The 27,323-nt window shown below is 39.7% G+C and overlaps 1 protein-coding gene and 1 long non-coding RNA gene across 8 annotated transcripts in view; one reads left to right on the forward strand and one right to left on the reverse strand.

The window, feature by feature from the left end:
- ADAMTSL1 (ADAMTS like 1) overlaps nt 1-27,323 on the forward strand; it is an 881,240-nt gene that overhangs the window by 74,867 nt on the left and 779,050 nt on the right. The window lies entirely within an intron of this gene.
- Nucleotides 7,834-27,323, reverse strand: part of LOC132663463 (uncharacterized) — an 80,449-nt gene continuing 60,959 nt past the window's right edge. For all 3 annotated transcript variants that reach the window (XR_009603058.2, XR_009603057.2, XR_009603060.2), the window contains one exon: nt 7,834-7,927. This is a non-coding gene — a long non-coding RNA (uncharacterized LOC132663463). The remainder of the gene's footprint in view (nt 7,928-27,323) is intronic.

Below are 27,323 nucleotides of genomic sequence, written 5' to 3' on the forward strand. Positions count from 1 at the left end.
TGTTCAGAATGCACACAGAGGTGAAGATAAAACACAGGGATCGGTGGGCGAGAGAGAACGCATTCCTGGAGAACTTTACAACACACTGCACCACAGTTTTGAAAGGTCATCACAGTGCTACTTAATATTCTTAATGTGCTGGGTATTGTTTTCCATACTGAATCCCAAAGTGCTTTCAGCAGCTAGAGAGCTGCCAACCCTTTTGCACCCTGGGTTTTCTATTCCTTTCCCTCCCTCACTCCCCCACCAATCTCCTCCACTTTCCCCTTCTACATCTTTGTGCTCCCCCTCCCATTCCCTAGTCCCCTCTCACCATCGCTCCCTGGTGCATTTTTTTTAATGGTAAATACAATAATTGTGCCGTATAAGCCCACAGGGATAATGGGGCATTTGTCTCTGTGTATCTTTTTGGTAACTAAACCGGAGAAAAATGGTGAGGATTCCCTTATTTACAAACAATGTACACACAATTCCATTTAATTGGAGATGGCTTAGGCTGCTTTCTGATGTAACCTCCTTGCTACTTCAGATAAAGAACCTACTCAGGCTCTCATTTGAGCAGGCATTTTGCCTAAAAATTGACCCTTTGAGAGTCTCAGGGCAGCTCTCCACGGTTGTCATTAGCCTCTAGTGTGCATGTTGAAAAGTAGCACACGGATTGGATGCATCCCAATCAGTTAGAGTGTAGCTGAAACTTGTACCAAGTATAAAAGAAAAAAAATTAAATCAAGCCAGTTGGTCTAAAAATAGCTTCCCCAGCTCAAACTTGAAGTTTTTGGTGAAGGACCTGTCTTGCATTTTGATATTAACGATAGCAAATGAGGGTGTTGGTTACAAGTTTATAGAGCCCAGTTATCTTGTTGAATAAAGAATGGACTGGCTGGCATTGGTTGTGATGAAGAATTATTATGTCATATATATGGGTGAGGGAATACACATGTATCACATTAGATCAGAACATTTGTCCCTCCTAAATATTCTAGCCAGGAAATTAATTCATTGGAAATCTTATTTACACATATGTTAGAGATGTTTATTACTTGTTCATTTTATGTAAATGGCTCTACTTTTATTAAAGACAAGTATCTATTTGAAAAGAAAAGTATTTCTCAGAGTTCTCACTCAGTGATGCCTGCATTTCACTGAGCTTTAGAAACAAGTGCCAGCTCTTGAATTAACACATGCCAGTTTCGCACAAGTGAAGGAAAAGTAATAATACCTAACATGAAGGATTCGTTTGAAGATCATACATGCAATATAGGGTATATGCTGGCATTTCACAAATAGCAGTTAGTATTTTAAGAAAACATATTTTCCATAAAAATGGAGACCTGTGGAAAAATTGCGTCTTTCATACCGGATCTCCTGTCTTTAAGCTCCTGTTACTCCAAATTAGCTGCCACCTCTAACTATCTCTTTCTGAAAATGCCCTACTGACAGCGATGCCGTAATGCTACCTGGCACCAGTCTACTCTCCATTAATAAAAATGAAAATAATCGTCATCCTTAATAAGAACTGGGCCATTTTCCGTTAGTAAAAATCGGACCTTTCAGGCATCTATCTTATCTAATCTTAGCCTTTCTGTTCTTAACAAGTTTACAGAAAGCCAATTTCACCCAATAAGTAGAAACAGGCATATGTTAAAAGAACACATATTTAACAAATGCACATATGCTTACAAATATATGTCCACATGTGTCCACACATACGTATGCTTGTGGAAATTCAAGCACCATGGCATTTATTAATGGAAACCAATGTCTCCAGAGAAGGCAAAGCATAGTACTGAAACAGAAAGTAGTAAAAATGAGCAGACTTGAAAAGAATATGGTTAGCACACACATGTAAAGAAATGATAGGGAGTCAGGGGGCTGGGAGGCATAGCTAGGCACACAGGGGATGAAGAAATGTGTGTAGCTTGTCATGGAAGTAACCCCAGGTTGCAGGACTGTGAGGCCAAAGCAAGTGCAGGACTGGTAACAGACCCACAGGTAAAGCTACATTGACGGAGAGGCCTTTCTGGAAAGAGAGAAGGAAGTGAGGATCCTTCACTTCTACACATTGTGAGGGTTTCCATAGGATCAGAATTTGTTTAGCTATATATATTTTCATTTAATAATCTGATGTTACCAGGACATGTGGGGAAGGAAACGTTCTGAAAAAGGAAGTGGTAATGAGGAGAAAAGTCCTAGAAAGTCAGACTATGAAATGAATGGATTGGTGGGTTCTCTAAGTACTTAATTTCCTGTCTGGGAGGTAGGTTTCTGACTCTGTACCTTATGAGTGAGGTGACCTATCAGGCTGTTTGCTGTGACGTCTGCTGCTTTCCTGCCTGTTTTATCTCCTGGATGCCCACAATAATCTTAGAGGAGACAAAGAGAGCGAGCATATGTTCAATACAAAGGCCCCGTGAAATCTGTGAGCCTGCTGTGCATCAAGTCGATGTAATTCATTTATTTTTTTAAAGTGGTGATGATACGCTCTTTCCTCTGGATGACAAATTACAGAGCACATCTGAAAAGCCTTCTCTTTGGGGAAAACATTCTGCTGCTTTTTTGTTCCTTGCATAGCATCTTTATTATGTATGATGAATAAAGAAAAGCAACATTGACTGAAGAGCCCTAAAAAGAAAAAAAGATAAAAGTACTAGATTTGAATATGTGATTATAATAACAGACACAAAGATAATACACATGTTGTATAGACAGTACTAAGCTAGGAGCAGCCATCCTTTGAAAGGTTTTTTTTTTTTTTTTAAACTCTTTAAGATATGAATTATGGCTAAGTCTTACTGTCTTGTCACTATGTTGGAGGCAGAGTCTAGAACTGGTCAAGTTTATTATAGCAGAGGCCACCATGAAAGTTTCTCTCTGTAGGATTCTGTCGGTTACCTGCAAATTGTGATGCCTCTCTAAGAAATACAAGAGAATAGCTTTGCTTTTCTCAAAGAATACTTTTGCTAGTTATTACTAAGACTTGCGTTAGTCCTTGCAGTATCTTTGCTATGCTTACAATGATAAAGATTTACCACTGATGTTTAAATCTTATGATTATGATACTTGTCTTCAGGCTACCCGGCATCTTTATCATCTGTGATTTCTTAGTGTCCTCCCTAGACATTTCAGATACTTTTCCTGTCTCCTAAAAACCCTTTATGTTCCTCCCTGTACATAATTGTCTCTTTCTCTAATAAAAATCAAAGTCCTCCAGTCTGACCACCCTCATCGGCTCTTTTCTTCAGCTTCATCTATCTCTTCTATGAACTCAGAACCAGAGAAAGGGGAAGGGCACCTCTTGTCTGAGCCAAGTCCCTTTGTCACCCTCCACTTAGATCCTCTTTCTTCCTGCCCCAGGGGTCTTCCTGTGTTCATCATCTTTGTAGCAAATGTACTTCCTTCCAAAACTTCATGCTTCCAGGAATTTATAGGTCCCTTTTAAGTTGGGAAAACCATTCCTTTGATTCAAATATTCATCACCATTCAGTGAACATTTGTTGAATGCCTATGTATCACTTAGTGTTGGGTGTTTGCAAGCAACTGAAACATCTGGTTACCTTGAACAAAGAAGGAATGTATTGGAAGGCTATGGGGTGACCGTAAAATGAGTGGAAAAGTTTCTTTGGCCTTGGAGATGACATAGGCCAGAGCAATTCAGGAGAATCCAGGTGGCAAAGACTGAAGAAAGATCTCTTCTTGAAATGAAATCAATTTTAACCACCCTCACTTTCTGTATCACTCTTCCCCAAATTGAACTTCTAGGGGGTGACCGGTTGGTTAGGGCCACAATCCTGTTGGTAGATCTGAGAAGGGTAGGAAATATGGACTTAACAGTCTCACTAGGTAATACTGCATCCTGAGTGGGAGGAGTCATTTTGAGGCGCTGTTGCCAGGAAAAAGAGAACGGGTATCAGCAAACCCAAAAAATAGCTAGTCACGGTCATCTACAATATGTCAGGCAGCCACCATGCCTGCCTTTAGAATAGATGATGAATAGAGGAAAACTAACATTTACTCAAAGGAAAATAATGATAAAAGTTGTGGAAATGAATGTCAGTTTGTGATAATGAGTCCAAATGTATACATACCATGAGATATATAAGAGAAATAGTCTCTTTTCAAAGGTGAAGACACATGAAATTAACTAAAACATGAATTATGACTAATCACACTATCTTGTCCCCATGAAAAGATAAGAGACTGGAGCCAGTCCAAGATGAGCAAGTACCTGTCCTCAAGAGCATATGGTCAGTGGGGAGTCCAATGTGGGAAGAAGTAATTTTAAGACAATATAGAAAGCTATTGATATGAGGACACAGAGAAAGAGCACCTAATCATAGGGTGGGCTGATTCTGAGGATGTTTCCAGGAAGAAAAAAAAATATCTCGGCTGGAATTTAAGATCAAACAATCTGTGGTAGATGGAATGGTGCAGTGGTGAGAAGGCCATGCTAGGAAGAGAGACTAGCTGGAGGAGAGAAGCAGCATGCATGTAAAACTTGTGTGGTCACTATGTGGAGAAGGAATTTGAGGGAGCAGAGGTTGGAAGTAGGTCTGTAAGGCACTGTTAGAGCCATCACGGAACATATTAGAGAGGGCCAATAGCATGAGGATTGGAAAATGCCTGTTGGTTTGGTAGATAGGAAGCCAGTGGTGAGGTGGGAAAGGGCAGTTTGAGTAGAGCAGGAAAGACAGGAAGAAACCAGATGTGGTGCCAAGGAGGGAACTGGAGGTTCATGGGAAAGGAGAGAAGGAGGTTGACAGGAAATGGAGGATAGCATGGTGAGAGGTGGAGAGAAAGGAAGAAAAGCAGACTGACTCACACCTGATGGGGACTGAGCAGTGACGCCTGTACTCTTACACACTGCAAAGGTGAGGTTGGTAGAGAGGAAAAGACTGAGGACACACAGAAGGACACATAAAGATCAGAGGAACAAGAAGGAATGTTGGCCTTAAATGGAAGAGATTACTTCTCCTCTGATACTGGTGATCAGAACATAAGAAGAGGTGTCAATATATGGAAGTCTGTGAGTGGGAGGACAAGGACATTGAGAGAGGCTTTCATGGGTAACCTCAAGAGGAGACTAGGCACACTTGGGCATTAAAAGAAAACCTAGGTTCACATTTTGTTCCACTATAAAAGCCAGGTGACCTCTGGAAAGTTACTTAACCAATCTAAGCCTCAATTACCCCATTTCTAGAATGGAGACCTGAAAGTACCCACCTCAAAATTAAAACACTGAGTACTGTCGCTGATACCTAGCCAGGACTTAATAATGATATCTATTAGTAGCTGTGTAAGTATATACAAGCAAAGTATTAATGAGTTAGTTTATAATACCCATGATCCCCTATTTGAGAGTAGAGTCTAGAGCCAGTGAGCCCCAGCCCTGCCACTTATCTGCTGTGTGACCTTGGAATGATAATAGTACTTACCTCATAGGGTTATTGCAAAGATTAAATAAATTAGTTCACATAAAACACTCAGGATTCTTTTATTGGTATCCTGATTTCTATTTAAGTTTCAAAACAGCACCCTTCAATATATATTGTCATCTGTATTTTATAAGGGAGGCCCTCAGAGTGCAGAAGAGTTCAATGGCTTGCCCAGAGGTAGATATCTAACAAATGGCAGAGATGGACTAAAACCCAGATTCCCTGACTCTCCACATTTTATCTGCTGGGCATTAACTATGACTTTGGATGCACTGCCTGCCTGTGACCTTTAGTACTGCTCATCCATACTCTTACCTGGTCATCATCACATACTCTGTCAGTTCTTCTTGACCATTAGCCTCCAGTCTCATCCTGGGGTCTAGCCAACTAATTGTTTGTCCTGCCTTTGTGACCAGGGCCTGAAGCTCCAGCTACTGATGGTCTGTATGTAGGTAAGAACCACAGGGTAAGTATAAATTTGATTCACCTGAGGATTGTTCCATGAGTACATGATGGCGGTCACAAACATTTAAGAGAAAGGATACCATAACACCTAGTGAATGTTACATTTGTTTCTGTGAATGTAGTGAAAGAGATCTGGCCCGTTCCAAAGATGCTACACATCTGTGCCTGCTCTACCTATGCGTGTCTACACGCATAGCATCTTTCTCATCAGTATGGCCAGGTGTTTCATTGCAATACAATTCAGCTCATTGGAAGCACCCAAAGACTTACCTTCTGGAGTGTACTGTGGATGCTTGACGATAAAAGTCTGACTCTCTGCTCTTGTAGCAAATCTGATGGGAATCTCAGTTCCAAACGTTATATCACATCGTGACCTTTCTTTGATGTATCTTGGTGTGGCAGACAGATGTATCTAAGCATCAAATCCAAAGTATTTCAGACTAGCCTTGTTCTTCGTAACACGATTAGGAGACAGAATGGCCCTTCTGTGCAATCCAGCTTTACCATATAAAAGAAAACGTACGTAAAAAGCAGATTCTCCATATTTAGACATGAGGTTCTTTGGGGTCAGGTTTTATTTAATTTCCATACACTTAGGTTTTACGTTCAAAATGTATTTCCACTTCATGGACTTAATGAGTCAAACATTAAGGATTGAAAGGAGAATTCCAATAGTATTTTAAAACAATTAAGCTGCAGAATGTCAATATTTGGACACCTAAAAAGAAAATATTTCTTTTAATGAGTGCTAATGTAATCATTAATATACCAAAGAAAGGGTGCATGGAGACCATTGAATTCACTAATGTCTTAAAGAAGGGCAGTTTTAGTTCAACTGCTAAGGAAATGTTTTATTTCAGCTAGGAAGAAAAGGGTTTTATATACAAATGAAATGGCTTTACAGTATGGGAAGGATTTGGAGGGAGTGAAAAAGAAAGCCCTAAGCATCAGAAGTATTAAACAGGGATGTGCAGGAAGGACAAGGCGGAGAGGAGGGCGGGGTAGAGGGTGCTCTCTAAATGGGCTTCATTTCAGATCCTTGACTGCTCTTGCTGGCTCCACATTAGAAGCTGCCTCTGTAAATGGTAAAGGGACCCTTACATATTGTCAGGGCCACCTGATGCATGGCTGTGAACCTGACAAACACAGGGCAAGAGAAGGCACAAAATAATGGGAGAGCAGACCCTGGGACCCGTTTCAGGCCAAGAAGAGAGCAGAAAGATGCACAGAAGAAAGTCGCACAGGTGCCACACGGAAGGTTTCTGCTCTACTCAGTTATCTCAAACCCATAGGATCAATGTCAATTTTAAGCCAAATTTACTAACCTGGAGACTTAGGATTTTTCAACATCCCTTCTGTCACTGGTGGGAATTTTGATATTGATCCATCTCAGAGGGACTGTGGAATGGTCCCTCCGATGGATTCTGTGGTATAACTAAGGATAAGAACTGGGTACTTAGATTTTGTTAGAAAATGTGGGAAATGAGTATCATTTGTTAGAAGAAGAAATATTGAAACAACAACAGGGCTTACAAATGTGTTGACTGAAGGGAAAAAATTTAAATAGAGACTTGGGTGCCAAAGAAGTAAAGGGATATAAAAATGTAACCAACTGTCTAAAAAGATTTAGTAAAATCATTCATTTGCTTAGCAAATATTTTCGAAGAACCTACTATGTGCTAAACACTGTGCCAGGCTCTTCATATACCATGGTTAATAAGACAGTTGCTGACCTTGTGGAAGATCCAGACAAGTAGATAGGAGTTAACAATGAAGTTTGATCTGCGTTCTGATGGATGATCATTCTATAATGAGACCAAGAGCCAGAGCACCTACCTGAGCTTCCAGTGTGTTACTGACAACTTGTTAGGAGATGTGAAACTAAGCTGATAACTGAGGGGAAACGGTAGCCAGGCAAATGCAAGCATACCTGGAAGACTGAATGGCTGAGGCCTGGAGGACACCCGAAAGGCCTGCACAGCTCACTGGAGAAGTTGGCGGGAAAGGTAGACCACTGGGGCGGCAGAAAGCTGAAGGAGGAGAAGTAACATTTATTGAGAAACCACTGTGAGGCATGTTTTACATACATTATCTTATTTCATCTTCAATATAACAGATTTTGCCTTCATTTCACACATGAAGAAAAAAGAATTGCAGGGAGAATAGGTGACTTGGCCAAGGACACACAGCTTAGTGCCAACCCCATTAGAACCCAACCTCAACCATTTCTGTCCCTGAGCCTTCATGCTTCCCATGGATTTAAGGAAACGATAACCATTGGCACCTGGGCGGCTCAGTTGGTTGAGTGACCAACTTTGCCTCAGGTTATAATCTCATGGTCCGTGAGTTCGAGCCCCGTGTGGGGCTCTGTGTTGACAGCTCAGAGCCTGGAGCCTGCTTTGGTTTCTGTGTCTCCCTCTCTCTCTCTCTACCCCTCCCCTGCTCACGCTGTCTCTCTCTCTGTCTCTCTCTCTCTCAAAGTATAAACATTAAAAAAAATTAAACAATAACCTATTTTCCAAAGATGGCTAATTAAACCACAAACCAAATCAGTCCTAACCTTTATTTTTTTTTTTAATTTTTTTTTTAACGTTTTATTTTTGAGACAGAGAGAGACAGAGCATGAACGGGGGTGGGGCAGAGAGAGAGGGAGACACAGAGTCGGAAGCAGGCTCCAGGCTCTGAGCCATCAGCCCAGAGCCCGACGCCGGGCTCGAACTCAGGGAGCGTGAGATCGTGACCTGAGCTGAAGTCAGAGGCTTAGCCGACTGAGCCACCCAGGCGCCCCAGTCCTAACCTTTAAATAATGTCAAATCTTTTCTGGGGAAAGTTTTCATGTCTGGTACAGAGTCCCTCAACGAAAGAGTGACAGGTATATGGAGTGTATGGTGTAAGAAGCAAAGTGATAGTAATATAACGGGAACCACGGTCTTAGTTTCCTTGGATCTTCAGTATATCCGGTAAGGTTGAGGTGCATTTGCTAAATCCACATCACCCTGCTGCTGCTTGTACTTGCAGCTGAATGCAAAATTCGTTGCTTCCTGCTCCGTTCATCTTGGGACGAGGACTTTTTTGATTATAGTTAGTTTTACACTGGTCTGTGTCTTCTATGAGTTGTAAAATCTGTCTCACAGACTCACTTGGTAGAGTGCGTGAGATCGGGCCGATGTGGATTCCTAGTCCTACTGTAAACTACGCACTACGGTAAAGTGCGCTTTATATACTTTAATTGAGTGCAGTGGTGAGGTGGTACATGTTGAACAACCGGTTCTTAGGGGAAATAAATTGCTAATTTGTAACATTTGCCAATTTCCATAGTCTAAATGCTCCCCTGGTTGCCAGCTAGCAGTGTGATGTCACTGAGTGAGGACTTCGAAGAGCTGTGTCAGAGGGTTGTGTTGTCTAGTTTTCCCACCATTCACATATACTAGATATAAAAAGGTAGTAAGATAATTAGCAAGTACTGTGTTTTGAGTACTTACTGGCTTTAATGTCAATATGGCTTATTTAATTGCAAGTTTATATAACTTGATTTTTAGTAATGGGTGTGTCCAACAATTGGCTCATAGAATTCCTGAGAATTTAGCAATTGGCCCTTCCGAGCAAGTAGCAGCTGGCTCCAGCACACCGCTGAATCATGAGCGTCTAAGGCAGGAAACCTCTTTGTGCTCATCATTGTGTTTTCAGTGCTTCGTATGTGGCCTAGAACTCAGAAGATGTTTGGTTCATCAATAAATGATGAATAAAAAAAAAAAAAAAAAAAGCACAGGCAAATGCAAAACCAAGTTGCTGCCTCAATAGGAAAAAGACCTTAGATATGTCCCATAGCCTCTCTGGTCTCTCATGCTTCATCTGTAAGGCAAGGGGCTTGGATGATTTTCACTGACCTATGGCTCCCTGCAGCTCTCACATTCTCCATATTCTAATGACCAAAAGAAGCAAAATCTGTGATTATCCAACTATTTTCTTACCTGTATGCTTATATTGTGATGACAACATTGTAATTACCTCATGTAGGACTTAGGCACCAAGTGAATATGAGATTCAGAACTTACTTTATCTTGAATAGAGATGAAGACTACTTAATTTGCTTCTATTTACTCTGGAATTGTTAGGCCATTTGTCTAGATTTGCTTTAGCAGGGCATCATCATGTGGTCTTATATATTTGTACTTAATGAAAAAATCTGACTATTTAAGTGATAGGGGAAAAAAAGGTCCTCATTTTCAGATGTTTGATAAAACTTAAATGCTAACTTTTTTGGAGCAATGAGCTTATGATTAATTTTGTCAAGCATTTCCTTTGAAGGGGAGATCAGAATAAACACTAAATTCAATAAATAACCACATTATGAAAAGAACCCAAATGTTCATTGATGATGAATAGATCAAGAAGACACACACACACACACACACACACACACACGCACACACACACACACACTGGAATATTACTTGCTGATTAAAAAGAATGAAACCTTGCCATTTGCAACAACACAGATGGAACTAGAGTGTGCTATGCCAAGCGATATAAGTCAGTCACAGAAAGATAAATATATGATTTCACTCATAAGTGGAATTTAAGAAACAAAACAGTTGAGCTATATTGGAAAGGGAAGAAAAAATAAGATAAAAACGGAGGGAGGTGAACCATAAGAGACTCTTAAATGGAACAAATTGAGGGTTGCTTGGGGGAGTGTTGGGTGGGGGGGATGGGGCTAAATGGGTGATGGGCTTTAAGAAGGACATTTTTTGGGATGAGCACTGGGTGTTATATGTAGGTGATGACTCACTAAATTCTACTCCTGAAGTCGTTATTATACTATATTTAAGCTAACTTGGATTTAAATAAAATTTAAAAAAAAATAATAAACACTAAAGATAAAGCCTTTAACATAGTTTAAGCCATTTTTCTAAAACTCGTCTGATCCCCTCTTTCCTCACGGAATACTGGTATTCCATGAAACCCAGTTTGGAAAATGCTGGTCTTGATGCTTTTTGATAACTAGCCATGAATTGGACCAGAAATAAATGGTTTTATTATTTGTTTACATGTGTTGAATAATTTACAATTTTGAAGTTTCATGTTTTCAATGATTAATTTAGAATTCTACCTATCCAGGTGTTATTAAACACCATTAACCTGATCTTTAGTAGAAAGCAAAAACAGATGGTGTATTAGAGTAATCTCATGGTAAATGTGGAAAGACTAAGACCTTTTCCTCTTCCAGATTTCCTGAAGATATTCAGTATAATTTGCCACCCCATTCACCTTGTTTGTAAAATGAGGCAGATAGACTAGATATGTCTCAGAGTGTCAGATTTATGCTGTTAGCCATGTCACCAATGCAGAGGGAGCCCTGTCAATGGGGAGGATTATGGTACTAAAACCTGAAACACATTTGGAGAAGTGAAGGGGGAACCAGAGAAGAGTTTAATTAATCTACATGTTCTGATGTTTGAATGTTGACACACTCAACCACACTTAGGTCCAAGAGAACTTAGAAAAAAAATTTCCCCTGGGAGAATAGACTTGATTTACATGGGACTTCTTTCATTAAATTCAGTGAAGCCTGCAAAACTTGCTAATGAAGGAAAATTATGAAGTATTCTGGCTCAATTTGCTTGCTCTTTCCATAATAATTTGGCCTCAGACCATCTTACACAGACTCTAAGGTAATCAAGTTTCCAAGAAATTAGCCTCTCATTCTTTAGCTTAAGATTCAGAGAAGTATGTTTTGCTCTTATCAGAAGGATTAAGAAGATACGGTAAAACTGGATTGGTAATCTGACTTTATTGTAAGACATTTAGGTTATGTTAGACATTAAATTTTAACATATTTTTTGAATATATGCAGATGTCTCCATAGAACTTCTCAACTTTCCTAAGGCATTACTGATCTCTCAACCCTTAGGAAAAAGGTCTAGAACAGATGTTTCATGGAAGTGTGGGGGTGAAATAGTTAATTAAGTCTTTGCTATTTCAAGGATTTGAGATTTTTATGTTGCCCTCTCCAATCTATCCTATACTTTGCAGTCAGAGTGATCAATATTAGCATACAGATCTGTTTAAAACTTTCCTTTAAAGCGGTCCTAGTGCTCTGAGCAGAAGGTACAAACTCCTCAGCTGGGAGGTCCGATATGATACAACTGTTGTCTGCCACTCTCCTCTTGAATAAGTTAGGGTGGGCTTTACATTGGTTTTTGGTTTTTCCATGGTGTCACTCAACTCTCAAGTGTTTACCACACCACAGATTACTCAGGCATCAAGAACAGCTCAGGTCAACAGCAAGGATTTGTTCATTGTAATCTATTTAGGGACTCAGGCTACCTGGGTGTCTCCACGTCAAATGTTGCTGGTTGTTCTACTAGAGGGAAAAAAAGCTATGGAGAGTCCCACCTCAGCAACTAGGTGCTCTGACCTTGACCTGACCCTTGTGCTCACAACTCATGGCCATAACTAGTTACAGGAACTCATCTAGCCACAAGAGAGCCTGCTGTGTGTCCAGAGGAAGAGAGGGGTGAACATACTGGTGAACAGTGCTGATGACTGCCACAAGGCTTCAGTTTTTTGCTATTGACTGTCCTCTACAGATCTACACTCCAGAGGTCATCACAACACCATCCATTTAGCTGTTCATGCCCTTCATCACAGCACAAGATCTGTTCACTCAGCCTCTTCACCTATGCAATTCTTTCACTTACTCCTCTCTCTTCCTTCCCCCTCCTTCACTTTGCATTGAGGCTCAGAATATTCTTCCTCTTCTTCCTTTCCTCTTCCTTTATAACTCAGTTTTTCTATTACCTTGTTCAGGAGGCTTCTCTCTGCATTCCACAAAGCTGGCTTCCACAAAGCTGCATTCCACAAAGCTGACCAGTCCCTTCTCTGGTCTCTGTAACAGAAACTGTATCACACTGTATTGCAAACGCTTGTTTATCTACCCCTGTCTTGGAGATGGGTAAAGAAGCATTTATAATTCACTGTTCCAAGTACCTTGCACAGTGCCTGGCAAAGAGTCAATAAATAAACAATTAATAATTGCTGTTTGAGTGAATTGGTTCCAAGAGCTTCTTTATAGTGAATAACTTAGCATCATTATGGATGTGAGAAATTCCTCATACTCTAGTTTTCAGACTATTGCATTAGTTAAAAGAATGATCCAATCATAGGTCTATTGGTTTACTTGATGACAACAATTCAGAAAATGAGTTTTAGATTTTCATGTGGCTGAGAATATACCTAGCCACTCAAGCTAGTGGTGCCATACATGGGGTTGAGCAGCAGCATGTAACATGGAGTGTAAGTTCAAAGTAAAATATTCTAACGTACTTGGCCCTTAAGAGCATAAAGTAAATAGTCACCAAATAATACTGCTTGTTCTTAGAATCCAGCCTTGCAAATACAGCTAGTCAACACAAACAGGTCAACTTTGTTTAAATACATTATTTTCCTTCTGTGAACACTTAGAAACTAGAGGAAGAGACAATACAAACATTTCTTGCTTTCAACTTGACAATCTTCAAAAGAAACTTTCAACCTATGCATCAATCATATGGGAAATTTAAATATGAAGTAAGAATAATTTTATGTCTCATTCCACAACTGATAGTGTGTGGTTAAATTACCCAAGGAGGGAGTTGAGAATACCAATCACTGTCATTGGCCTATTCTTCAAATTCTGTCCCATGATTTGCCAAGTTTCTCAGACGAAGCTCAAGCAACTCAAAGAATTAACACAATTGTTAAGGCACATTCTTAAAGTATAAGCATTTGGGATTAGCTCTGAGCCTTATGTATAAAAGTTGCCAAAAAACCAAGGGGATAATAGCATATAAGCAGGAAGAAAATTTTCATGCTACACACACACACACACACAGACACACACACGCACACACACACATATGTGTATACATAATTATTTACATATATATTACATGCTTTAAAGTCTGAGAAAATTGTTACTAGAACATCAAACACCAGGTAAACTCATTTCATGGGAAAAGAATACAAAGAAAGGATTAAAAAACAAATAGTCTAATTCTGTAAAATACTTGACTCAGATTGTGGAGACCTGTTTTGTTTCCTTCAGAGCCAGAACTGGGAGAGATTAATAGTGAACTACGGTGAATGCATTCTGAGGCCAAAACTTAACATCTGCTGAAGGATAGGTGTCAATTCCATGGGACACTGGGGAAGAGAAACCCTCTGGGTCTCTGCAGTGTTGCTTTTCTTCTTTCTCAACCCCCCAAAATGGATACAACCTTAACAGAGTGAGAGGAGAGCCAGCTTGGCCAAAGAGGACTCACAGGCTGAGATTTGTTCCATGTGGTCAGCATAATCCTAGACCTAAGGGGATTCTTTACATAACTACCAAATCCAAACACCACTTTGCAAGGTACCCAAATACTTTAAACTTTATGTTTTGCAAATAATGCACAATTAATGTTGCTTATGAATTTTACACAATCGTTGTATCTTGATATGTGGTTACATTTGTGTACAAATTTGTTTTGATAATTTTATAATTTCTTTAGGTAGTCAATTTCTTGAAGACATGGAACATGTGTGGAATGAGAACTATATATATTTTTTTTTTATAACCTAGTGTCAGGTATCTTAGGAATGGTAAACATGTGTAAGAATAATAATGAAAAAACTATTCCAGAAATGACATGAAAGTGCTGAAAAGTTCTCAAGACTTTATAGATAGCCTAGAACTAATGTTTGATTTGGGGACAAAACAGATAGAAGTCTGAAAAGATCTTTCCCCACTGTGAAGTTAAGTTGAAGGTAAGTTGACAGTATTTATGAAAAATATTAGCTAACTTATGTTTAAATAATTGTCATAATCATTATCTCAGTCAAACATATCTAAGTATTTTTACAGAAAAGTGTTTAACAACTTAAATAAACTCTTACTGAGCCAGGGGAGTGGGAGAGGCAAACAGCTGTTATACCCAGTGGTCAGAATGGTGTATTTACTCCCTGTAAGGGGTTAAGGAGGTCACTCTCATGCCCTTGAGAGAAGAGTGGAAAATGGTAGACAGCTGCCCCCACTGTTGGAGCTTACCAGAACTAGAAAAGGCAGGTCTAGATGAAGTCACTGGCTCTGAAAATCTGACTTCTTCCTCTCTTGACTGTTTTGCTAGATGGGTCCTGAGACTGCCAGAGTCCAGGACCTAACTGAAGCTTTCAAACAGAGAATGTGCATGAGAAGCCATCGAAAATTCCATGTTTCAGAGCTCACAAGATTGGTAAAGGTCACTGAGCCTAACTCTTTCATTTTACAGATGGGAAACCTGAGGCCAAAAGGGGTTCTGTGACTTGCCCAAGCTCACACAACAAGTGAGTAACACAAAAGCCAGACTCTTGACTTCCAGCCTAGTGTATTTTCCATGACACAACACAACACATGAGTCATCTGGAGAAAGGAGCCTAGAATTATAAGGGTGGGGCAGCAATTGAAGAGAGATTTAGGTATGTAGCTTTGGCAGAGTGCTCTCTTTAAGACAAAGGAGTTATTCTGGAGTAAATGTCCCCAGTGTTAACATTTAGAAATCACAATACCCAGTGGGATCTTCAGCTGTCAGGGTAAGAAGTTTGCTTTCTAGAGAAAAACAAAAACAAAAACAAGTTTGCCCTGACAAGGGTCTAACGATTGCATGGGCTCTCTGTGGGACCACAGTCATGAAAGCTTGTCTTGGTTTGTCAGAACCCCACCATGGAAGGGTGGACTGCAGGCCCCTGTGGCTAGCAAAAAGGGTGGCTTTGGGAAGGGTGGTACTTTCTAACAGATGGCTCCCATCTGGCCACCAAGTCAGAACCACTTTTGTGAAAAGGCTGCTGCTTTCCAGGGTTTCTGGCATGTGCGTTCCAAACAGGATCAAGAACATCTGGAGAACTTGGAACCAGAAATACGCTTAGGTCATGGCCTCTAGGCAAACGATCAGCAAACGGAGTCACTGAAATCTCTGTTTCGGAAAGCATTAGCTGAGGGTCTGGAAGCAGTGCTTAGGTGAGCCCATATCCATAGGTCCTACTTCTATCTCTGCCTGCTTCTCTGGGTTGGGCTTGTACTGGAGCCCAAGTTTCATATGTGAACAGTGCTTTCCAACTAAGGAATTTAGATGCACAAGGGAACAGAATAATCATAGATTCATAGGGGATGCTGGGATAGGTGGTGGAAGACCTGATCCTTGAGTCCTTACAAATGTCTGTGGTGGGTATTAGGAGGAAAGGTATGGGGGAACGGGGTTCTTCTAAGACATTGAGAGAAATCTGAAATATTTAGAACCTCCATAGCATGTTGTAGAGTTGATGGCATGAATGTCATGAGGTGAGGTTTTGGTTTTCTTGCTGTTCCATATATTTTCTGTGCCCAGAAAGGAAGGAAAAAAGAATGACAGAAATGTAATGTGCATAGCATATATAAATTTTACTCTGAAATGGAATTTGTAGAAAAGTGCCTTTACAGTTAGGACTGAGAATCTAAGATAGTTCTCTATATTTCCGAGCTCTCTACTACCACCATCATCTACCCGCACAGTTATCATTTTAGCACTTATTACCTTGTAATTTTCCATTTTCTTCTTTCTGTTAGCTTCAGATTCTAAATACCTTGAGGGCTTTATTCCATGATCCATTCAGCACAGAATTGTACTTATTGAAAGACCAGAAGCAATGATATTAATGCAGCAATAATTGACAGTGATGATTATGATTATAGCAACAATTGTACATGTGCAGCATTCTATATGTGGCTTGCAAAGCACTTTCACATATATTGTACCATTTCAAAATTTGACTAAATTTGTGGAGGCAGATGGTTCCCTTTGAGAAAACTGAACCTCAGAAGGAAGCACTTCCCCTTGGGCTCCCAACTGATAACTGAACAAAATTCAGCCCAGGTCTTCTGTCTCCAGTTCAGATGCTTTTTCAATGGTCAAGAGGGTATCTAGATTTCAAACAATGTGTTCGTCAGAGAACTGACTCACCAAAGTTGCTAGTTTTATACATATACATTATGAGAAATGGAGGTGTGTACAATCTTGCCTTCAGTGTTTAATTATGCAAAATTTTGGAGCAACAAAGTCGCTTTTAATTAAGAAGCTTTATAATGGTAAAGACTAATTCACAACTAAACCAAACCAAAAAAAAAAAAAAAAAAAAATCAAAGGGCCTCTAAAGCCTTAAATGAAGAGATTCTTGAGTAAAAACATTAGTTGTTCAGCCCCTTTTTTGGGTACCACAAGCAGTATGTCTTTATTCATATCACGTAACATTGATTTTTCCCATCTAAAAAATGATAAAGCTGAACCAAATGGTGCATCTGTCAATTCCTGTCCTTAGTCTGTACAGGCTGCTATAACACAAACATCATAGATTGGGGGCTTAAACTACAAAAATTATTTCTCATAGTTTTTGTGGCTGGGAAGTCCAAGATCAAGGTGCTAGTAGATTTGGTGTTGGGTGAGGACCATGGTTCACAGACTTTCATCTTGTCCTTGTGTCATCACTTGGTGGAAAGGGCAAGAGAGCTCTCTGGGGTCTTTATTATAAGGGCACTAATGCCGTATGTGAGGGCTCCACCCTTCTGACCTAATCACTTCCTAAAGGCTAAAGGTGTGCCTTCTAATGCCATCATATTGGAAGATAGGATTTTAATATATAAATTTTTGGAGGACACAAACATTCAGTCCACAACACTTCCCATGACAAAATTCCATGCTTCTGTTATGCTAATTAAAAGAGTTGGAAGGTAAGCGTTAATTACGGCTGTGCAAAGCATAGTACTCATTTCTAGTGGGGGAACTTCTTTTATTTGGCCACTTGAACACAGTTACTGATATGCTGTTAATTAGGATTCAGGAGATAAAGTTCTCCATACACAAAACGGTTAGGAATTAGAAGTCAAGGTTTGAAAGGTCACTTTTAATCAGTCCGTAACTATAGGAAAATCAAGAAACTGGGAGACATGTTCCTTAAGGGTTTGAAATTATGCCCCTAGATTGGCCATCTTCCACAGATTACCATCGGTCAAGGACATGATCAAGCACATTTAGTAAAACTACATTGAAGATTGTATTCTAAAAATAAGAGGTTTCTTAAATACACTTCTTCACATCCTATTTATACTATTGCCTCTCCTCAATTCAGGAGCTCTGCCTGCAGGGCTGGACACTGCCACTAAAGAATCGCTAGGATGACCTTTCTAAGGAGGACCAATGGTCTGTTGGTGAGATGTGCTAATAAATCACATGCAGAACCTGATATCCAGTGCTATGTGGAAATTACTGTTTCAGTAACCTCATAGAATGGATTCACAGTCATATCAAAGCATAATTTGGGAATGGAAGCCTTCCTTATGTAGGAAATGTTAAGCATAAGAGTGGTTCTTGTTCACTCACAGAATCTCCTAATGGGCATCTGTTTAAATCCTGTGGTGAGAGAACTCAGAACCTAGAATCAGTAAAATATTAAAATAGCCTACTGAAAATGAATTCACTGAGGGCTTACACCAGATGCATTCAAAAGTCAACAATTTTAATGCAACCTGGGTGTTCATGAAAGGCCCAGAGAGTTACAGGCTGAAATCTTAATGCAGCCACCTCTGCGTATAAAATCTAAATTTTAAACTGTAGGTTTCATTCAAAGCAAAGTTGCTAATGCTGAAGGATCATGTTGGATCAGTGGGAATTGTTTGCAGAGGACTGGCAGGGAGGCCAAAGCAGTGGAGGCTTGATGATGGTGTGGGTCTCAATCATCCAGAATGGCTTTAGCTGATGCACCCAAATACATCGGAACCATTTTCTCTGAGTTTCAGAATCGTTTCTAGGAGTGTATGGAGCTTGTGGAAAATTAATCACTCAGTAAGGCCTTCCCTTCTCTGTTCATGTTTTTAATGACTAAAACCCAAGTAGAGTGAACATGAAGAAAAACTATGATAAAAATTAATCTAGTGGGTAGATATCAGGAACAGTCTGTAAATTGTTATGGAAATAATATCAATAGTAACATAAGCAGCATACGTGGAATGTTTACTTTGCTGCAAAATGTATGCTGAGATGTTAATTCTGACAACATGCATGTGGAGGTAGGTATGAATGTTCTGATTTTATAGAATTAAGGAAGTGAGCCTGGGAGAAAAGAAGCAGCATGCTCCAGGACACATGCCAGAGAGCTCAACAGTCACAGTTGGAATGCAGATGTGTCTATACTCATGTTCTCTCACTCTCTTCCTTGCCGGGAGCAATCTAGCTGAAGGATGGTAAACAACATGGAGGAAGTTCCTAGAGGAAAATTGGGAATTTACATGATATGATGATCTCATTTCATATGATGATGGAAATGAAATTAAATTTTAGCTTCTAGCAATTAAAAGCTCTCTTTTCCTCCTATTCCTGCCACTGCCTTTGGGTCTCCCAAAGGTTGGATATTAACCATACAACAGAGACTTTTTGATACTAGAGCATGATTTATTCCAAACTGTTGGTGGCCCAAGGACTATGTCATTCACTTGGCATGCATTATTGCTGTGAGCCTCACTATGATGCAGCAAGATGGCTAGTATTCCCATTTTGCAGCTGATTAAAAAAAAGTCTCAGAAAGTTTAGGTAATATTCCTAATATCCTGCACTTCTTAAGTGGAGTGGGATAAGAACTGAGGGCTGCTTGACTCTGACAACCAGCCCTGTGGGAAAACAGGGTATGACCTGTGTTTCTGATCCCAGGCTACTCATTAGAAACACATAGGACTTCAAAATAAAAAATGCCTAGATTTCCCCTCAGACCAATCAAATCAGAATTTCATGGTGAGGGAGGACCTGGGTCTCCATATTTTCCAAAAGCTTCCCAAGAGCTTCTAATAAGTGGTCAAGAGTGCGAACTATTGCCATATCCAGCCATTGACTAAGCCAGTTTGTGGCACATAATAATCTTTCAACAGCACGCTGACTTAAAGATTAGGTTTTGTTGTTGTTTTTGTTGTTTTGTTTTTTAGCTACTATGACAAATCTAATCTCTTATATGCTGGTAAATGGTATCTGATAGCTGACATTATCTATTCAATTGTTAAGGATTTGATAGGCAAGGATTTTCCTGGTAGTGGATAAACATAAGCAGGAGAGTCAGAAGAGGTACGGCAAAGGTCTATCTATCCTGATGGCTGCTTCATTTTTCTAGTAGATGTGGAAATGGAATTAGTAGCCATTGTGTTTAGGACTTAGTCCCGGTGAATACCAGAGTACCCATTCCCCAGGATGGCATACAAGAGCCTTTGGTGGACTGAGAAGAAAATTCTTGTCATTGTCCTGAACTTTTGCATCAGTGGTCACATACTCTTGATGTAATAGACACAGGTAATTCTGGTCATAGCTTCCACTATCAGTTCTCTGCAACATAATGGTCAGCATGATATGGCATAGTACGGACTCTGCTTTACTTGAGACTCATAGAATGATGGAATGAAGGATTCTATGGGTAGATAATTTCCTCCAGTGACATTTTCATGGTCCATGACAGAAGGAATGTTATTCCTTCCTTCTCACTCTGACCTCCTTCTCAACTCCAGACACATAGTAAATGATTACACAAATCTGGGGATAAAACTGTTCCAGAAGTGAGAGACCCAGCTATGTTTGTAAAGGTTGCCTGAGATGATTCTTTCGAGTCCCCACAAGCTATCATGTTAAAAAAAAAAAAAAAAAAAGGACCTAATGATTTGCATTGGTAATTATGACGTTAAATTTAAATTCAAATAGGGAGATGGCTAGCAGAACGTGTTTTGAGTTTAAGTTGTCAGTATTCTCTGTCAAGTTTGAAATCAGTATACTCAAACTGGAAGCTGCTTTGTAGTAGAATCTGTGATTGAAATGCTAAAATATTGTTTTAAAATATGGATCCATTGGAAGAGATAAAAATGGTGCATATTTGCATATTAGTTGGATGGCAGATATTTAGCGTGTTCCCATGCTCCTGGAAGGCATTCCTGATTGATCAGGATACTTTATCTCCTCTTTCTCTGGTTAGGCACAGACATGTACTCAGAAACATTATTAGCACTGTAACCCATGCAGCAACTGCTAATAGATCAGATTTGGCACAAAAGATAAAACCTATTATAGCAAGTTACAGCTTACAAATTATATTCATGCTTATTACCTTGTTAATATTGCAAAGTTAAAGTCTCTATAAGATATTAAGGTGGAGGTGATTATAAAAGATGGCAGGGCTGCTCAAATTTCTTTTGAATGATAGGTAAATACTGCAACCTTTAAAAAAAAAATTTTTTTTTTTAACATGCTTCCATGTTCCTAAATCCAGCAGGGGGAGTATCCTGCTTTCTCAGACCCCTTTTAACACCTAATTTCAATGCTGACAGTTTATTTTATCATCCCCGCCCCCCCCCCACCCCCCCATCGTGGAGGAGCCCATTGGGAAAGATCACATTGGGCCTTACAGGATCGACTATTGAGGGACTTAAAGCTCTAGTCCTCCACTGACAGAGTCCTATCTGTGGTACCTCTTGCTCTTCTCTTCTCTTTGACACCAAAGCCATATATGGGCTGTAAGCATTTTTGTTGGACGTCCTATCTTTATAACTGAACATGAAATCATGATCAGATACTCTCTATAGTCATAGGTTGTATGATCTCCCTGTGTACTGGATAGGTTTCAACTTAAGTACTTATATCCAATCTCCCAAGTTCCAACTTAGTTTATATGGTTCTGTTTCTTGCCCCCATTAAAGGAAAGATTGTGGCATTTCTTACAGGAATAGGCTGCCATTTCCTTGCATGTGAGGTAATGTCCCTTTGCTAACTGGCATCATGCTTGTTAGATCAGTGCATAGGTTGTGGCATACTTTATAATATAAGGAATAAAAATCTTTGTTGCCCTCAAAAATGTGCCTTAATATGAAGAATTGTCAAACAATGGTTCATGGGCTAAATACAGCCTGTGACCTCTTTTTGTACAACTCTTGAACTAAGAATGGGTTCAACATTTTTTAAAGCATTGTAAAACAACAACCAACAAGAAAACGAAACTACATACATGAACAAGAATATGCAACACAGACTGTATGTGGTCTGCAAAGTCTACAATGTTCTGTAACTTGCTTTTTTCTTTATTTTTTTTTAATTTACACGCAAGTTAGTTAGCATATGGTACAGAAATGATTTCAGGAGTAGATTCCCTTAATGCCCCTTACCCATTTGGCCCATCCCCCCTCCCACAACCCCTCCAGTAACCCTCTGTTTGTTCTCCATATTTAAGAGTCTCTTATGTTTTGTCCTCCTCCCTGTTTTTATATTATTTTGCTTCCTTTCCCTTATGTTCATCTGTTTTGTATCTTAAAGTCCTCATCTGAGTGAAGTCATATATTTGTCTTTCTCTGACTAATTTCGCTTAGCATAATACCCTCTAGTTCCATCCATGTAGTTGCAAATGGCAAGATTTCATTCTTTTTGACTGTTGAGTAATACTCCATTGTGTGTGTGTGTGTGTATGTATATATATATACATATATACATACATATATACATATATACATATATATACACACACATATACATATATATACATATATATACACACGCATGTATATATATATATATATATATATATATATATATATACACACCACGTGTATATAAAGATATATATACACACACACACACACACACACACACACACACACACACACCACACACCACATCTTCTTTGTCCATTCATCCATTGATGGATATTTGGGCTCTTTCCATACTTTGGCTATTGTCGATAGCGCTACTATAAACATAGGGGTGCATGTGCCCCTTCGATGTAACTTGCTGTTTACAGAATAAGTTTGCTAAGTCCTGCTTAAGATGATCATAGTAATAGCAATAGTATGAATAAAAGCTCACTACATAGTGCATACTATAAGCATTCTTCCTATTTTAACTCAGTTCATTTTCATAGAGACTGTGAGATAGTGTGGTAGAAAGCTTTTAAGACTGTCCCCAATAATCACTACCTATGACATTCATGCTCTTGTGTGAACACTTCCCCTTCTGCATGGGCTGTATTTAGAGACTCCTTTCTAATGAATAGTTATTTCCTTCTAATAGAATATAGCATGGGATATAGAATATGATAATGGGATATTACTGAGATTAGATTATAAAAGACTGTGGCTTCCTTCTTGAATTTTCTCTTGGGCTCTCACATCCTTTATCCCCTCTTCCTTTCCCCTTCCCTCTCTCTCCTTCTTCTCCCTCTGATGGTTGCTATGGGAGAAGTCAGATGCCAGGTAGAGATGCCCATGTAGTAAGCAACTGAAGTTTGCCAATTAAATCCATGTGTGAACCAGGAAGCAAATTCCCCACCCTGCCACCCCAGTTAAGCCTTCAGATGAGACAACAACCCAAACCAGCAACTTGTCTGGGAGACCTTATGGGATATATTGATCCAGAGACAGCCACCTTTGCTGCATCCAGATTCCTAACCATAGAAACTGAGATAATAAATATTGTTTAAAGTCTTGAGTTTTGGGGTAAGCTGTTAGGTATTAACAGGTAAATATGGATTCTGGCACCTGGAAGTGAAGATATTGCCATGACAAATACATAAAATGTGGAGTAGCTTTGGAACCAGGTGGTGGGCAAAAGCTAGAGAGGATGTAAGACTTTAGGAGGACATTAATGAAAGCTTAAAGTACCTTGAACACTTCATAGAGTTAGGGGCTTTAAGGACACTGAGAGTAAGAAACTGCAGGAAAGTAAAGAATACAGGAGGAGGATCTTAACTTAGTGGCAGAAATAGTAGGAATACTGTGGCCTGTAGTTACGTGGAAGATAGAAAACAGGGCTAATGAATTGGCTGATTTGCAAGCAAAATGTTAAAGATGCTGTATCATTTCTTCTTCCTGATAACAGTAAACTGTGAGAGGAGAGGGATTGAGGGATGAAAGGAAAGGAGCCAGGACTTGGTCGTTTTGATAATGATTCTCTATGAATGATAAATGATGTTAAAATTAAGAAATAGCTTCTAAGCATAGATCAAATAGAGGGTACTGTCACGAAAACAATCTAAAGATGAAGCTGAGGATGTGTTCTTAAGACCTCAGAAAGATAAAATGTAGTGCCTCAGTGTACTAGTTAGCCAAACAAAAGGCTCTTTAGAGCAGGTAAGAGTGTGCCTCACATGTGCTCTCTGTTACACAGCAGGACCTCTGGGAAGTTTAAGGCCCTTGTCTATCAGTCACCTCAGACTAGCCCAATATAGAGAAGGACTAACTTGGAAGAGAATTGTAGATGTGACTTTTCTTTAATGGAGTGAACACAAGTAGATTCACAGAAGACTTATTAAGATCTTATAACTGTTACATATACAGAAACATGAAGACTTGGGAGGGAAACAGAAACAGGGCAGAGGAAGCCTTTGTACCTCAGAATTCTATTGGGAAGCAGACTAGGAGAGCTGTTCAGCTGTAAACACGTGGTACTTTTCATTGATAAAAGGAAAGAGGACTCAAAGAACAGAGCCAAAAGCTCAGAGGACATAGTTGAGAGCCATGAAGAATTATTCTCAGGCCTTGAGCCCTAATTGGGGAGCTTTCAACACTTTCCTGGCTAGATTTTAGGATTCCCATGTACCATGACTCTCTTGTGCCTCCCTTTACCCCTCTGTGAATGGGAATGTGTATAGTGGTTATCCAATGCCTATCTCACTACTATATTTTGGATGTGTGTGGGGAAGGGAAATTTTCAGTTTCACAAGTCTAGAATCTTCATCTGAAGAGCAATACTCAAGAACTACACGTGAGGAGAGTCATCTGTAGCTGGGCCTGACTTACATAACAAGATTCTGGATTGAGTTGATGCTGTCATTGGATGAAACTTTTGGGGGCCTTTGGAGGGTGTGTCTTTTTCCATATTGAAGGGAATGTGAGTCACTGGTGGGGGGGTTGGTGTCAAATAGAAGACTGTGATAGGCAGCTTCTAAGAGAGTCCCCATCTACAGGGATTCATGCCCTTGAGTGTGAACAAGATTTAGTGACTCATTTTTAACAAATATACTGTTGCAGAAGTGATGGGGTGTGACTTCTAATCATAAGTTTTAAAAAAGATTGTGGCTGCAATCCTGGATGCTCTCCCCTTACTCTCTTTTGCATTGCTTGCTCTGGGGAAAGCCAGCTAGTGTAAGGAAGCCCTGTGTAGAGGGACTGAGGCCTGCCAACAACCATGTGAATGAGTCTGGAAGCAGATCTTCCCCTCCTTCAGGTAAGCCCTTCGGATGAGACCATATCCCAGGCCAACAGGTTGACTGCTGAGAGACCATGAGCTAGAGGCTAAGCTAAACACGACTGGACTGCTGAGAAAAAGAAATTGTGAGATAATAAATGTTTGTTGTTTTTAACTGCTAGATTTTGGAGTAATTTCCTACATACTAATAAATAACTAATATAGATAGTACAACAGTTATCTACATTTTCTGGAAGAAATTGAGATGTAGAAACCTATTCATTGCCATGCCACTAATAAGGGGTGGAGCTCAGATTTGAACTCAGGCAGTCTGGCTCCAGATTCTGCATTTTGAATCACACAGATCATAAAGAGACTGAAGTAAAATAGATGAGAATGTACATTAAGAGTCCCTTTGCTGGTGTGGGTATATGGGTTTGTAAGCACACGTATGCACAGATATATTCACCATTAACATTCTTGGAAAGCAGGGATGGTGCCTTTTGGGAACTTTATTACCAGGTGGTGCTGGGTACAAGCATATATTTTTTAAAATAATTCTTTCTGTCAAGTAATACTTACTGAAAGTCCAGACTAGCATTCTGCTGTAACCTGGGAATTCCTGAAACAGTCTTTGGTCTCAAGTACTCACAATTTAGAGAGAATATGTGGGAGTAGGCTTAAATCAGTGAAATAAGTCCCATAGCCAAGTTTCCCCCTCCATTAGTGTTTTAACATTGTACACATTATGAGTAAGATGTGGGTTTCAAACTACTTTGCACAAGCAAAGGATGGTTGTTGTGATTTGTAACCCACCTAGAAAAAGAAGTCATGACATTATTCACTTTTGTATTTAATACCTTTGAAAGGTTTTATTAGTAGACTATTTTTAGAGCAGTTTTAGATTCACAGCAAAAATTGAGGTGCAGAGATTTCCTTTAGACTTTCTGACCCCCACCCCCACAACAACTAATACCTTTTAAAAGTGAAGTTGAATCACCAATTCTCGCTGAAAAATCTCCAATGGTACCATAACATATACGTAATTTAGTCAGTTCATCAGGTATTAATATGCCAGGGACACATGTATTCTCTTTGGTTCCAGGGCTGCAGTAAACTGCTAGGTGATAACTTCAATTCAAAGAATTTAACATACCTCACTATTTTTATTTGCACATTCTATGTGTTTCCTTTTTGTGTGTGCAAAATGCCACCAGGAAACCAAGATTTTGTAGACACGGCTCAGTCAATAGTGAGAGCTCTGCTTTTCTTCTAAAGGGGTTGAGTTGGGAGTGGCAGGATCTGGGGACATGGAGTAAGCGGGTATATGACTTTCAGTGATGGAAGGCTGTTCCTGTCAGACTTCTGTGTTATATTAAAGGTATCTGTCAGTTGTCAGCATGTTTTCTTGGGTTCCTTAGAGTTAAGTGTTCACTGACCTAGAATAGACCTCTTGAAATGTATACCTACCTCATTGTTGCTCCTGATATGTCATTTTCATTGGCTTGGTGATCAACTACTAGCGGAAGAGTGAGCGAAGCATCAATGACTTTGAACTCACTTGCACAGTCACTATTTCAAAGCCACAATTATGTCAAGGAGAAAGATACAGATGCTCCTGGCAGTGTAACTTCAACCCAGCTTTTCTTCTCAGAATGCCTAGTGATCAGGCGATATATCCAGTGCCACCCAGAAGGCGGTCCGGTCCGCACACTGGTAGTGTCCATTTCACCTGCGAGCTTATTAAAAGTAGAAATACTCAAGGCCCATCCGGGTGTAATTAGTCAGGATCTCTGGGGCTGAGCCCAGCAAGCTGTGCTTTAATTGGTGATTCCTATTCACACCGAAGTTTGAGAAGCGAGGTTATAAGACTGAACTACAAGGTTATTAGCATTGTCACATTTTTCTGAAATCTGAAATGCAGGTTTCCCCCACTATCCAAAAGTATAGCTTTCCTGAGGCCTTTCATAAACTGAAATGGCACAGAATGAAGGGTATCCACTGCTTTCTGTAAGTTTGCATTACCACTTCACTATTACAGAAGGCATACATTAGTATGGTAATAGCTTTTCCTAAAAGCAAAAATCCTCTTTGGATTCGTTTTGGTTAGCAAAGCCCATTACTAATACAGGTCTTTTGTAAAAGCAAAGTGATGTCACAAGAACCTTCTTAAAGTGGAAGACACCTGTATAAGAGTTTTGGA

Source organism: Panthera onca, chromosome D4, assembly GCF_046562875.1.
Source record: "Panthera onca isolate mPanOnc1 chromosome D4, mPanOnc1 haplotype 2, whole genome shotgun sequence".
Lineage (NCBI taxonomy): Eukaryota > Metazoa > Chordata > Mammalia > Carnivora > Felidae > Panthera > Panthera onca.